Source organism: Protopterus annectens, chromosome 13.part0, assembly GCF_019279795.1.
Source record: "Protopterus annectens isolate FY-2018-M chromosome 13.part0, PAN1.0, whole genome shotgun sequence".
Classification (NCBI taxonomy): Eukaryota; Metazoa; Chordata; order Ceratodontiformes; family Protopteridae; genus Protopterus; species Protopterus annectens.
The window spans coordinates 737,700,429-737,715,881 of NC_056747.1; the positions used below are offsets into that span (position 1 = coordinate 737,700,429).

The following is a 15,453-nucleotide window of genomic DNA, read 5'->3' on the forward strand; positions in this document are numbered from 1 at the left end:
CAACGTCTTACTGTGAGGCGACAACACTACCGCAGCACCACCACCATATACAATTCAATTTTCTGATTGCTGGCAGTCTTATGTACATTGTGCTCAGTGCACTCTGAACAATCCCAGCAAACCCCTTCTACACAGCAGTACATTCCACAAAGGTTGGTGGCAGCACAATGACAGAATGCAGATTCAACAAAGCACCTGTCTGCAAGAATGTTAAGTTTTTAGAATTACAGCATGGCTACACTGTTAGATGTATAACACTGCATTATCTAATCCTAAATTATTTACTATACATATAAAAAGGACACAACTTTGGTTTGTTTATGGGAAAGGACGCTCTTTGGTGAATGTGTTAATAGCCCATGATACAAGCAAATCATTATAAGTTGCAATATCACTTAAATGTTCTACTACAGCAAATAACTGTTCGAGACCTGCAGTCACACAAAACCAATTTTCTTAAAGTGGGTGGTGACCAAGTGCCATTTTAAGTTTATCTACGGTTTGCACTTCCAAACATAGCTCTCAACCTCTTGACACAAGACATCTGGACAAAGAAATGATGGGAGACAAAACCCCAAAAATAGGGAAACATTTTAAAATATTGCTCATAGAAGCTTAGAAAGTTGCTAGAACAAAAGGTCTTGTGTTACCATACATTTTCTGGAGAATATGAAATCTGAAACTCAACTGCCTGTCATTACTTGAATTCAATCCTTACTGATTTGCCGTAAAAAATCCAGAAAACCACAAATTTTATGAGGAACAGACAAAATACAAGGCAAAAATCTGGGCAGCTGAGAGGTATGTTTCCAAAATGTTACTTGGATCGCTCTCAATTGACTCTCATCATAGCCTCAAAGTAAGAATTACATCAGCTATTTGTGACCTTAACTGTCTGCAGAGACCATCTAACGATGGTACTTAAGGGCCTGCACTTCAGGTGAGGTACCAGCTCTTGCCAAAACTTGTTTTCTTTAATTTAACTTTATACAGTCATGTGGATTAGTGTCTCTTAATACCAGAAAAAGTTTTTTGTTTTTTTTTTGGGGGGGGGGGGGTGTCTCCAACCAGATATGAAAAAAATTTGTCTATATGGCTTGGGACCAGCCCCTCATATACCTTTCAAAAGCCACAACGAGTCTCCCATTTTCCTCGAATGCTGGGTTTTGGAATACCTGGTGGGGTAGATGACCAACTCACCATGGTGACTGTTGCTGTAGACCAAGCAGATGTTGGTCAAGCCTTTCCTGCTACTGATTAGGCAAGTCAGTAGTAGTGAGTTTTTACTAGGTCCACAGTGGTACATTTTTTTCACCATTTTGGAGTCAGAGGTAGCAGAAGTAAATAAATAGTCCAAAAATTAGCAGCTAAGGCACAGACTTAAGAGGCCAGTCTCCCTAACCACCCTTTTCCCCTGCCACAAGAATCTTGAGAGGATACGAATAGTTGTACTAGACCCCTACTTAAAAAAATAAATAAATAAGCAAGTCTTACCAGCAACCTTTCCTTCTGCCACAACTGCAACACAGTACTCCATACATGTTCGTATAGGTTCATAAGACTTAACTGTGAGGACTGAGACCCTAACCTTCTTAACAGTCCCCACTGAGCAGTAATCCACTTACAGGTATGGTTATTAGAAGGCATGCAGCCAAAATCTTTTACACATAACAAGTTTGTAGAAAAAAAGGATTTGTAAGCCCACAAAACATGCATCAGTATTTAAAAAAATTTCTGAACCAGTTCTTATCAACACTGGACTTCTTTTGGAAAGAAATGTTCCACCTTTACATTTGGGAAAGGGGGTAAACCAAACCAAGACAGTTCATATTTTCTGTTTATTGTGCTGCACTGTGGCTTAAAATAAAACCTTAAAAAGTGAGACAAAACAGTACTCAAAGTTGTACAAGACAGCAATCCAGTAAAGTTTTCAAATTAGAGACAGCAGCATACTGGCACAGAGTAGAAAGTTATTTTAGCCTCTCTAAATCCATGGCAACAGGATTCTTTAACTCAGGTGATGGTTTTCAAACCTCTTCAGAATTAAATGACTGACAGATATCCTTTCTTTGGATGCTCAAACTACTGCAGGTTCCTGGCGAGGTACATGCCAAAGGGTGCACTGTACTCAATTATTGGTCTGATGAGGGCCAAGTACAGTGGTACTACAACATCCTTAGATCTAGATGCCATGCCTTATAAGCTAAGCCACAAAGAATGACTTCCTCACCATGGACACCTGGTGGTCAAAGTTCAGATTACCAAGTACCCAGGTCTCTCACCACTGGGTCCACTTCTAGGGGGTGCCTGTCTTTTTTTCTCAAGCTTAAAGATCTATATTTAGAGCCTTTAAGCTTATTTGCAATGTCAGCACAATAAATGGTGTCAAAGGCTTTGATGTGATCCAGGTATGCATATGAACCACATGACCATTCTCTACAGCTTTAGTTTACAAAGATTAAGTAAACATGATACCTCTTTAAACAAAAGGAGAGTCTACAGAAAAGATTTATGACAAAACTTACAAAATCAGAAAAATAAATTTCCATAGCTTTGTACATTAGACTGATGATCTACCACTCCTAGACAGAAAGAGAGAACCCGCATATAAAATGAGGGCAGCAATTTTACATAAAAATAGGTAACATGCTGGGACTACGTTTATGCTTAAGCTCAACAGTTTTCGCAGGGGTTCAGAGGAGTGCTTTGCACAGTTGAAGCAACGGGTATATTAAATCAGGGCCCACAGAACTGGTGATTTTAGCTTAAGAAAATACAGCTCCATAATAATATCGAGGGAGTAAAGGATTAGGGAAATTGTAGAATCTCAATGGCTGTTGGTGGTGCGATGCCAATATACTTGCAGATAAATTTGGTGTCATCAATATATTTGGGGTATGAATGGGTAAAACTTATGAATAAAATTACAGCACTGCTGTGTGTTATTTAAATCATTTAATGCAGTTGAAGAATTTACAATTATTTGACTTCAGATGCCAATTTTATTCTAGTTTGATCTTTCTAATTGTAGCTTTTAAATTTTGCCGATTTCTTTTGGACAAGAGTCATTAATGTGGGCAGATTCTGGTTTACTACAGTCCTTATTAATGCTGGCATTTACAATCCCAAATATCTTGGTGTTGTTGCCTCACTCCAATTATCGGCTGGAGTGCCTTCTGTGTGGAGTCTGCATGTCCTCCCCACGGTCGAGTGGCCTCCGAAAGACATGCGTGAATGGGCGTGCCTTTGCTGAAGGTTGGGCGTCGGGCTGGCAACTCTGCACCATAAAAATCTATTGCCAATCATTAGCGGACCAGAGTTCCGCTGTGGCGACCCCTAACCGGGAAAAGCCGAAAAGACAACACATTTACATTCCCAAATATATGTGATGCAGCAGTAAAATTAATTGACTGCTACAGCTCAGGCTAAGAGTTGAAAATCCTGTAAAAAAGACTGTTGAAAGCTAACCTCATAGTTTTTAAACCGGTTTGTATTTAAAGTCCTGGAATTCATGCGAGTTTGTTATGGAAGGTTTAGATGCAATAAAGAGCACTGATTTGGGATCAGATTTGAACAGAGCCAGTACTACAGCAGAAGTGCTAATAAGTACAATGTTAATGAGAATGAGGTATGACAAGTTCACAAGTGGATAGCTGAAGTCACCCACAAAAAATTTTTTTTAAATTTATGGGTAGTTCAGAAAGTACTTCTAGAAATCCTTCATACTACCCTGGGGAAATGGAAAGAAACAACCATAAACTGAATTTATTTTGCTGGTAATTTGAACTTCTACTGTCAGCTGCCGGCCAGGTGCCACGATCCGCCACATAAAACTCACACACTCAGTTCACTCCACAACAAGTACAAATATGACTCATTTTCCATGTTGGTGTGAATGACCCGAGACGTACCTCCCTGGACTACATGAAGAGAGACATGGTTGAGCTCTCTGATCTTGTAGCCAAGGCAGGTAGGACCCTAGCCCTGAGTAACATCCTGCCATCATCCAAAATGATACCACAGTACAAGGACAAAATGACTGACTTCAACAATTGGCTAAGCTTCTGGTATCACTCTAATGGGATCCAGTTATCCGTCTGCCTGGGATGACATGATCGACAGACCACGATGCTTTACCAGAGATGGCCTGCACCTGTCCCCCTTGGGATTCTAGACACTGGCTAAGGCTCTTGCGACCCTTATAGTGCCTTTTTTAGGCAAGGTTCAAATGACAAATTCACCACTGTAACAGGTACAAGCAAGCAAAACCTAAGGGTAATGCTACTCAATGCTAGAAGTTTAAACCTCACAACGCACTCACTCGAGGCACTCCTTAAAATGGAGAACATCGACATCTGAGCAGTGACAGAGACCTGGTTCAAGGCTCCAGTGAGCACCCCTGCATTATCAGGCTATAATTCATACCACACCTTCCGGCCACCTAACCTGAACTGAAATTAAAGGCAGAGACGTGTCCATATTCATTAAGGATATCCACACCTCCAGCCTAGTTACTCAGCATAATGCATCCAAGATTATCTGAGTGCAACTAACTCTGGGCAAGACTGCAATACAAATTGTAGCTTGCTACAGATCCCCCACAATGCACCAGGATTCCCACTCATTTCTTGATACACTGGAAAATATTAGGGTACAACCCAACACCCTAACAACGGGCAATTTCAACTACCACAGCATTAACTGGGAAAACTACTCATGTACAAACTTTTGCTCAACGTTTTCTGGAATTCATAAATTCCACTGCCTTGGATCAACTTATCCACACCCCCACCAGGGGCAGCAATATCCTAGACCTGGTCTTTCTTCAAAGCCAACTTCACGCTTCTCAAGACAGAAGTGGCAAACTTCACGACACCCATGCAGACTGACAATAGAGGTAAGACTGTTGAATCCTGCACAAATGCACTTTATAAGCACTTACACGAGTGCATGGATCGTGCTATCCCTAACAGAACCAAGATGCTAACCTCAAAGAAAAAAAAAAAAAAAAGGAGCCAATCGGGTGGTACCCTGCCATAAACATAAAACAAAGCTTTCAGGTCAAACAAACCCTTCAGTGTATAAAATACTAACACATACTAACTGTTTTTATATACCACCAAAAATCACATAGCCATTAATTATTCAATTAAACAATCAATCCTACTTAAAAACAATAGTTGCAGAAGCACAGAACTCTATATCAAACACATTTGTTTATATCTTAGTACAGGTTTTAAAGAACAATAAAGCTTAAGATGAAGGAATATCAATGGATAATACATCTGTGTGCTGATGTATTACCAGGTTTAAACCAGACTGTTTCTTTAAAATTATGGCTGCACTGGTAAAAACCACACTCTCCAAAGTCAAGAGCACAGCATCCATGGGACCTGGCAACATCCCATGCTGCATTCTACACGAACTACAGAACGAACTGGCACTCCATCTAAGTACCATGTTCAATCATAGCCTCACCTCAGGCTTTGTGCCCAATGAATGGCACACAGCAACAGTTATCCCACTCCACAAAGGGGGAGTCACCACGGACCCCAGGAACTACGGCCCCATTAGCCTAATGAGCCTGGTCCGCAAGGTCATGGAATGCATCATCATGGAACTTATAAACAAAGACATTGGTAATCTCCAAACTCTGGACCACACCCAGTTTGGCTTTGTAAAAGGCAAATCATGTCTCCTAAACCGGACAGAGTTCTTTGAAGCAGTCACCAAACCCCTAGACGACGGTAAGGTGGTACACACAGCCTATCTAGATCTCGCCAAGGCTTTCGACACCATCCCCCACTCTGGAATTTTAATAAATTCTTATGTCACAAGATGGGTTGCCAACTGACTCACTGACAGAACCCACACTGTGAAAGTAGCATACTCCAAATCCGCCTTCAGACCAGTGACAAGTGGAGTACCACAGGGTTCAGTCCTGGGTCCTCTCCCATTTGGTATCTACTTCTATGATGTACAGGCCAAGACAGAAGATCTTTGGCTAATGAAGTTTGCAGATGACTGCAAACTAGGAGCCATAATCGAAACGATGTGGACATCCTACAAAAGGGCCTCACTGAGACAGATGCCTGGTGTCAAAGCCATGGCCTCAAGCTCAATGCAAAAAGTGCATGGTCATCCCATTTGGTAAAAACTCTGTACCCATGAACTACCACATAGGCAGTAGTCTACATAACACCAAGAGTATGACAAAGAGGCCTTGGGACACAGGTGGACAGTAGTCTCTCCTTTGACAATCACATTGCCACAGGTGTCATGAAACCTTTCTACGTGGCACACCTCATCACAAAAGGTTTCTCATCCCAAAAAAATGAGACCCATTATAGAGCACAACGCCGCTTTTGGTTATGTACCTCACAAGACATCTACAACAACTGGAAAGGCCGCAGAAATACCACACAAAGAGGATTACCAGCCTCAAACAGATGCCCTATGCAGACAGTCTCAAAAAACTCCAGCTTTACTCCGTTGCATACCTGCCTAACATACAAAGCTATGTTAAACCCAGAGCTGTTGGACATGCTCCACTTAAAGAAATCCCAATCTTACACGCTCTAGGGACCTAGACCTTGAGACCACAATAAACAGAACATGCCAGAGGGATAGATTCCTGTCCCAGAGACTTCACATACTTTGGAACAAACTACCTATCTATATCAAACAAAGCTCCTCATTAGCACTTCAAGAAAAATCTTGATGATTGGATGGGAAATAGGAAATTCACCCCGGGGATTAATTCTGTGGCTCTGCTCGACGGGGGCACAGGAAAATAATTTTTTGGGTGGCGAAAGTCAGGGTACCTTTTTGGCTAGGCTTATATAGGCCCTAGGGCCAATAGCATAGTACCTACCTATGAACCCACGTCTCTCTCAATCACAGTCATAAATATCACGCACTGTCTAAAAACACTATATTCTTCATTTATGCATTATAACTGCCCCCCTTCTTAGCAGAGCAAATATACTGTCTTTTCTGTTGTACTACACTGCACCAGTGAGTTCAGGTTATGGCTGAAAAGGATCCGGGACAAGCCCACTTAACTAAAACATTAATGAGAGAGAGAGAGAGAGAGAGAGCGCGAGAGCGATGTACATACTTGCACCTGTATACATGGATGACAAAATATATGGATGACAGTTTAGTCAAACATTTGATGCCAAATGTTTGCATCCCATCATAAATGATCAGTCATATGATCACAAAATACCACCATTAGTTTGGCAGGAGAGTTGGAAACTGCCCTTTTCTGCAACTGTGCAATCTTGGAGTCAGTATACATAAAGAAACAAGGATGCAGTGGTGCACAAGGGCTTGCCCACCTGCAAAAAGGTGATTTGGTATTTTAACAGTTTCCCCATTATGTGAAACTTTTTTATTTTCTCCTTGACTATTATTAATCAAATTTAGCTGAATTACATACAACCTATTAAAACACATATTACCCAATTAGGTCTTCCAATGGGTTCTGTAATAATGTAAATAATGTTAATTTAAGCTGGGCAATTCACTCTACATTGTGCCTAGGTCACAGCAAACATCCCACCCAGCATAACACTAAGCTTCACAAATTAAGACTGTACATCAGTCGCCAACACTGACACAAAACCATAAGCAGGAAGAAACAGTCATTCAGAAATATGCATTAACGAACCAGGGACTGCATGGAATAAGATACACATAGTTTGGACTTCATAACAGAAAACCCTGGTACCAAGGAAAGGCAAGAGAAAAATGACTACAGAAAGCCTAGTGTGTACAAAGAGGATGTAGGCAGTAGCTTACTAGGGACAATGTCTACAGCATAGGGAAAAGTAGCTGAGATCCACATTTCAGAGTTAGTTTACTCAGGTCAGAATGAGAATATGAAGCATATCTGGTGCTTCAAATGCTATTAGGAGCAAATTATGTTTATAAATATCTATAGCTTGTATAACTATTAATAAAAATATTGCTTAATACTGAAAAAATTCAACAGGAATGACAAACATTTTGCCAACTTCAGACATAATTTCAGAGAAAAGAGCAACAAAAAACATCAGCTAACTCATGTACCAGTACTCCACTCCTACAATTTTTAGTGTTACTTCTTACAATTTTTAGTGTTACTTCCTCCTGTCGAAATACAGAGATTCTTTTCCCCAAAAGAAAAACTGTTCTTTTCACAATGAAAAATATGAAAAAACAAGACAAAAATGTCACGAGCTTCAAGAAACTGTATTATTTCATATTTTTCCTCACACAGTAAGTAGAGGAATACAGACTCATAGATTGTTATTAGCCTAATGACGGGGAGCTTTCTTAGCCTAGCCAAGTTTTCCCAAAAGAATAAAGATGTCCTGTATCAAAGTAGGACAGTGATAGCCAGGCATTTATAAGCTATAAGCATACCTGCCCATATCTGTTAAAATTGCACATAAACCGCTTTAACTCATCACTTTAGGATACAAAATCTTATATATCATTTTTTAACTTTTTAATCTGATTAGCAGTAAGTAATTCTACCTTGGCACAAACAGGCACACAATCCAGACCATCACTACAGTTGTAAATAATGCATCATAGGGAGGTATACAGTTGTCTGCACTTCAGACTCCAGAAAGTGCAAACCTGTAAATGACAATAAGCATTTTAAAGCAGACTGGCATCGAATTCCCTTAGCAACCACTCATTAAAAGGGTTCAAAACAGACCAGCAGTACATTCTGCCTCTTATCTATACAGTACACAGATAACCATCTTCAATGCTATCAGTCCCCCCTTATAAAAACAGATAAACATTAAAAAACACATAGAAACAAGCTTTACTAATTTATTCACAAGACTGAAACTTAAAGAATAATATTGGTTTTGCTAATACCAGGGGAACACATACCTGCTTTCACATTTGTAAAATATGGACACCCCCTTCACAAATTCAACTAGACTTCGTATCCTAACATGGAAAAAAAATATTTCCAGCATTTAAAGACCAAGTGATTTAAAACATGTGGATGTAATGGGTAATCTTACAGAGATAACTGTAGTACTACACCAGACATAAATAAATTTCAAGAACTTCAGAAACAATCTGAAATCAACTGCATTACAAACTGCAGATCATAACAAGGCTCCATTTTACCTACCAACAAAGTCATCTATGGTTGAAAAGCTACAGTATTAATAAAATGGCAAGAAAACTAAACCCTTGACAGAACATATCATGGGATCTAGTACTAAAACTGGTTTATAGCTCATATCTGTGTTAATTATATTCAGGTTACGATAACCTTCCAAACTACACTTTTTATTTTGCTCTTTTAGTCAATCATTTCCCTTCAGAAAACTCTTGCCAACACCACCCCACAATAACAGTTCCGCAAACATGACTTACCCTACCACCTGACTAATCCATTCAGGACGCAGACTGTTCAAATTACATTAAAAGTGGGGTCATTGTACGAAAAAAGCATCAGAAATCTTTTCAACTCCGACAAATAAAAACACCACTGTAATTGGGGCTATAAAACAAAGTAAATTAACTAAATGTCACACACAAGCACCAAAACATGTGCATCTATAATCTGAAAAATCCACATCTCTGAGGTGAATACGTTTGTCACAGCAGATACATGGGGTTACTGATCACTCCAGAGCCTTAGCAGACAGTTCCAAATACAACTGCAATCATTTAACAACGCCCCAGCAATACTGCTCACAAATTTTAAAATGCTCAACAAAACAAGGTAAACGAGATACTTAAATAAGACCTTTAACATACTAGCTATATATATATAGAAAATGTTCCTGATCCAGCCATATACACTCTTACTAAACTAGCGACCCTGCGTTAAGTTGACATTTGTACCTTAGAGCCACAGTTAAATTTGCCAATACGCAAAAGTCACAAGCCTAAACACAACCAACGAAGTACTCAAATATTAGGTTCACAGCTTCCTGCAAACGCCAACTCGAGTAATCAATTACATCCGACTTTTCCATGCGATGCACGACTCTTGGATACAACAGCTAGAAAAATAACGTCACTCAGTTTTAATGAACTATAAATTATATTCTTACAACACAGCACCCAGACTATAAATGATCAGTAGCTGCACAACATCTTAACAAAAACGTTCACAGTAGGCCGGGGTTTCTCAGTGACACATCAAATGTCAAGCAGACTTTCCATACAAACAGGTAACTAAATGCCGCAATCTCGTAGATCGTGAAAACTACTGAATGTAAATACCAAGTCACTGCATTTAAGTACTTGCACAAAGTGTCAAACAACTCAAAAAAGTGCGCTTTTAAAGATTACTAAGAATAAACAGTAAGAATACACAAACTACTTGCCAACCATTCACTACAAATGTCAACCCGCAGAAATATTTAGGCAATACTATAGCCCACCTACTTCACAGCAGATAGTGACAAGCCAACCAGGTTACTAGTGTTTTTTGGAGGGTGCAATGCACGAACAGTCTGCATGACTTATTTGCTTTCTTACTTGCTTCTCCCACCCCTTGTCTATTTGCAAACTCAGCTCTCCACAACGCCAAGGTTCCAACCGGAAACGGGGTTCCTGCAGTAGAAGGCGTGCCGAAGAAGACGCAGCATCCAATCAAGTCGTAAAGAGGTCAGTGGCTGATAGATCGTGCGACTAATGAAAAATAGAAATGGAAACATGAGGGGTGGAACAATACTGGACCACGAGACGGACCGGACCGAAGCGGACGTGAAAATGACGTCACCCCTTTGTTGTAGTGCCGGTGGCACCACAGCAACATTTTGGTTTGGTTTAGGTCCGGCGCTTCGGAAGTTAAAGAACCTAATTAGGCCTTTCTCACGCAGCAGTACACACGGCTGTCCAACTCCTATATTTATGATGTGAACACTGCAAGAGAACCGATGCTTAATTGAACTCTTAGCTTAAAAAAACTCTTGTTTTCACTTGGCCTGTACATTTTATATTAAACAGTTAATATACCATATATAATCTAACAGACTAAACCAGACGCCGATCTGCTGCAATCAAAAGCAATCGCTATTCAATATCTCAAAGTGTTTTTAACCATTATTTTTCATACAGCGTCTGTATTCTGCTTATCCGCACCTACACTTTGCACTCTACTTCACTTTCTCATGGGCCATCAGGCACACATCACACTTACCGCTCCGGCTGTTTACAGGAATACATGGCGCCGCTGCACCCCTACTTTACTTTTCTGAAGACACCTTACCCATCAACCGAATACAAAACTAATACTCAGACACCAACCCCAGTTCATACACTTTCGCTCGCCCTTAAAAAATAAAAAAGACGTTCTCTCCTTTTTTTTTTTGACTGGGGCGAGCGGCGCGAGCTCGAAAGCGAGCGGGCGCTGTTGCTGTCTGCGGCAGCCTCTCCTTCACTGGCGCATGCGCCTCCGTCGAGTTCTAAAGGTGAGAGAGAACGGATAAGTTGATAATGGTTATCTCTTTTTCTAATACACAGTATAACGTGGTCTAATCAGTAGATTGGAGAGGTCAGGTATGTCTAAATTGGTGGGGTTACACAAGAAAGAAAAACTTGGGCAGGTATAAAATATCGTGTACTTGAGAAAGTTGGTTTTAAAGGTGCGCATGTATTAATTTAGCAGTAAAACACTGATTGCATGGGGGTAGTGGCTTCTACAAATTCTAATGTGAAAAGAGGCATAGCATCAGAGGCTCTCGTTGTAAGTGTCTGCAAACCAGTACAGTAGCTTCCCCTCTAGAGATTTGTTAGCTCAGCACTACAAAAGCTGTCTTTTTTATCTCTGTTTTTGTCCTCTATGCTGTTGCTACTGGTGCCTTCCCTGTGTCTTGTACGTAGAGTCATTCTAATCCTCTGACCTTATAATTTCAATTAAACATCTAACCCTTTTATGTCTTACCCATTCCATTGCAGTTTTTGTTTTGTGAACCATCTACTGTTGTATTTTGTTGCTGAAGTAAAGACCTGTCTGGTCATACCTTAAAAATTGGTTAACTACAACTATATATATTTTTATTTAAGCTTTTATTTCATTAAATGTCTTAGCAGAATCACATTTATTGGCCAAGTATGCACACATACAAGAATTTGACTCTGTTTTTGATGAGATGACTCTCCAAATATAAGTTACATAATTAACATACACACAACTGTTAATCACACCCCTAAGATATATATATATATATATATATATATATATATATATATATATGCATACGAATTGCGAAGTGCAACACAGTGCAAGAAATGCTGAAATAAACACTGAAAAAAGTATTAGCAATATATAAACAATATTGCAAAACCCTGGGGGGATATGGTGCTCAGCCTGATTAAACTGAATTAACCATTTATAAGCTGATGGCTTGTGGGGGGAAAAAATATATATTACGTGTGTATGTTCTTATACTATTCTACTGTAGAAAGTAACGCTGAAGATAAAGAGTAGAAAGACACTGGATTTGGACATGAAACTAAATTGAGGAAAAGATGACAATGGCCAGGTTGTAATTAACTTATAGGTGGAATGGGGGCAGAAATAAGTTTTGATAAGAGGAAATGGATCAGTCCTATAGCACAGCCTAACAATGTTGCAGTCTGTTGCCCAAAGGCATTTTAGTGTCCACGGAGAATTTAGGGTAGTTATATTTTGTATGGTTTTGGAGATTCCTGTTTTTTGAGAGGGAGCACCCTATCAACGGAGCATGCCAATGGCCAGCTGGAAAAGGAAGCAAAACATGGGTTATCTTTATCCATTTTTTATATTAAACCCTTTATTTTTATCAATGAAATTAATGTTGCCAAATAATGCAGTATAAAACAAGAACAAGTGTACCATCAATCCAAATAAGAGAAAAAAAATGTAATAAGAAATTAAAGAATCTCAAACAGGTGAGATTGTACTAATTAACAGAGAGACTGTCAACAATATCTTTGGCATTTCAAAATAAAATGTGGGTTAAAGCCCAAATCAATGCTACTATATCAGTCCATACAAACATTTATCAAGTGTTAATCCACATGAAACCAGCCCTTCAACAATTGCCACTTTCACTTTATATAGAGAGAAATGGCTTCAGGAATGCAGGCAGACCTGTGTTTTAATTCTTGTAACTGAGACATGAAGTCCTGTATTACATGTATGGATCTTTAGTTCCACTTGCTATTTTGTACAGTTTGTGCCCATCAATATAACAAAACTTTAGTAGCAATATCAACTTTTTCAAGATTGTGATGCTCTACTTTACCTTGAAGAAATTGCTCTGGAGGAAAGTTGTATCTAATTAGACCAAATTCCATGCAATGTTTTCTACAAATTATTTTTAAGCAAGTTCAAGATAACCTTTCTGAATTCATCGGCAGCCCTACTACAGTGCGTTTGCTATCTATTCATTCAGAAAGGTTACTCAAAGTGTTCACATAGTGTACACCTCATGGTATCCTGTATGAATCCCCCTGTACTCTAGAACAACCCCAGATGTAGTAATCAAATCCTCAATCATTGATATGCCATACCTCCAACAAAATATAGGGCAGAAGTCAAGTACTTGAATTGGCATTGCCATTCAAAAAACAGTTTGTTCTTGACTTAGTGGCAGAGCAGGGAATAAGTTTCAACTTCATCCAGATTCCTACATGGATTGTAAATTGTATTTCTTTGTCCCACAGCATTCTATATATTTTGATAGTTTGCATTATATTTTCAACAGAAGCTTATAAAATGTATTAATGTGTCCTTAATTTAGATGTTTGTGGACTCAATTATCTAGGACTTTAACTATCAACAAAGGGAGATCTTTGGGTAAAGTCTAAGCAATTTACAGTTTTTGAAACTCCATACATAGGTGTAAATATAATCTTCTAGATGTATCATCTTATCTCATATTATTTGCAAAAAGCCTGTCATGAGATAACAGCCCCTATGGTAACAGTTGACTCCCAATATTTTAGCCCCTTACATCATTTTAACTACTGTCTGTCCATGAAGTATAAATGTGGAAAACAGAGAGAGTCTCCGATTGGAAGTAAATGCAGTAGCCAATTGTCAAGGTTTATACTGCTGATCATATCCAAAAAAGTATATGTACAGGATATCAGTGTGGAATTTGTTCCATGTATCGAGTGTTCCTCTTTTATTAAAATATATGCCATGATAACGTAATACTAATGAGAAGGTCATCATTTTCCATATGGTGTTATAAGTCTCTATTAGTAGCCTCAGAAAAATAATCTTAAAATATATATGTCATTAGCATATGTTTCCATAAAGACCCATGCCACTCTGAGCTGCTGACAAGGATAGAAGCTCCTAGGATACCATATGTTTGCCTTCCTTACCATACAAAGTTCAGTATTAAATTTTATAATTTGTTAAGCATCTGTTGATTGAGGGAGCCAGGTAGACTTTGTGGCTGCTAGAGGATTTGTGGTATAATAAAACACATAATAGCTTTTATCCTTTGGGAGCTCTCCAAGCATAATAATTTCCATTGATAGTAATTTCTTAACTTTTTTAATTCATTTATTGTGAGATTGTCCCTCCAAATGGATTTGTAAATTGCAGGCCTAGACAGGTCATTGGAGTGTGATTAAGTAGGAAAGGAAAGGTTTGACAAAGTTATTAGATGGTACATAATAGAATTTAACTGCATTTGTTTTTTTTTAATATGGATCTTATAACCAGCCAATACCCCATACTATTGCAATACCTCTATTACTTAAAAAATATCAGTGTTGTAGGAAATAATAGTAAGTTATCTATGTGTAAGGATATTTTTTGACTTTGAAAGATATAACCTTAAATGTTAACGGTTCCAAGTTTGGACACTAAAGTTCCAAACAGATTGCAAAAATCAAGGGGACAAAGGGGATCCCTACTTAGTTCTTCTACATAATTCAAAAGGAGCACAGAGTTTAGCTCTTACTTTTATTTTGGCAGAAGAGTTTTTATAGAATATCGTAACAAGTTCTACAAACCCCCCAGGGAAACGTACACGTTTCATTGTCAAAAACAGAAACTCCCAACTTACCTTATCAAATGATTTTTCTGCATTTAGACTAGGAAGAAGTTTGGGGGATTTGTTTTTCTCTGACTGCTTCAGTACATGGATGATCTTAAGAAGTTTGACAAAGGTGACCAGATATGAAGCTGGTCGGATCCAGGTGAATCAGTATAGTTATAAACTCCACTGATTTATTATCCATAATGTTGATAAATAGTTCCTAGCAAGGGGCTATACAGATAGGGACATTGCCACTGGCTTGGTTTATGCTAAGAACAAACGGGCGAGCGTAGCTAAACCTTATTTTTCCACTCGGAATAGAATGAAGGTTAATAGACAGATTAAGTCTAATGGTAGTACCAAATTGTTATTAACTTATACAAGTGATATGGGTAGGATTTGTAATATTGTTCAGAAGAAATTGGGTAGTACTAAT

The 15,453-nt window shown here is 38.8% G+C and overlaps 1 protein-coding gene across 4 annotated transcripts in view; it reads right to left on the reverse strand.

The window, feature by feature from the left end:
• FAM222B (family with sequence similarity 222 member B) overlaps positions 1-11,415 on the reverse strand; it is a 243,900-nt gene extending 232,485 nt beyond the window's left edge. The window contains exon 1 of one of the 4 annotated variants that reach the window (XM_044054421.1): positions 11,174-11,415. The gene's annotated coding sequence lies outside the window, so the exon portion shown is untranslated. The other 3 variants (XM_044054424.1, XM_044054423.1, XM_044054422.1) reach the window with 3 other exon arrangements.
• Positions 11,416-15,453: the final 4,038 nt, after the last annotated feature.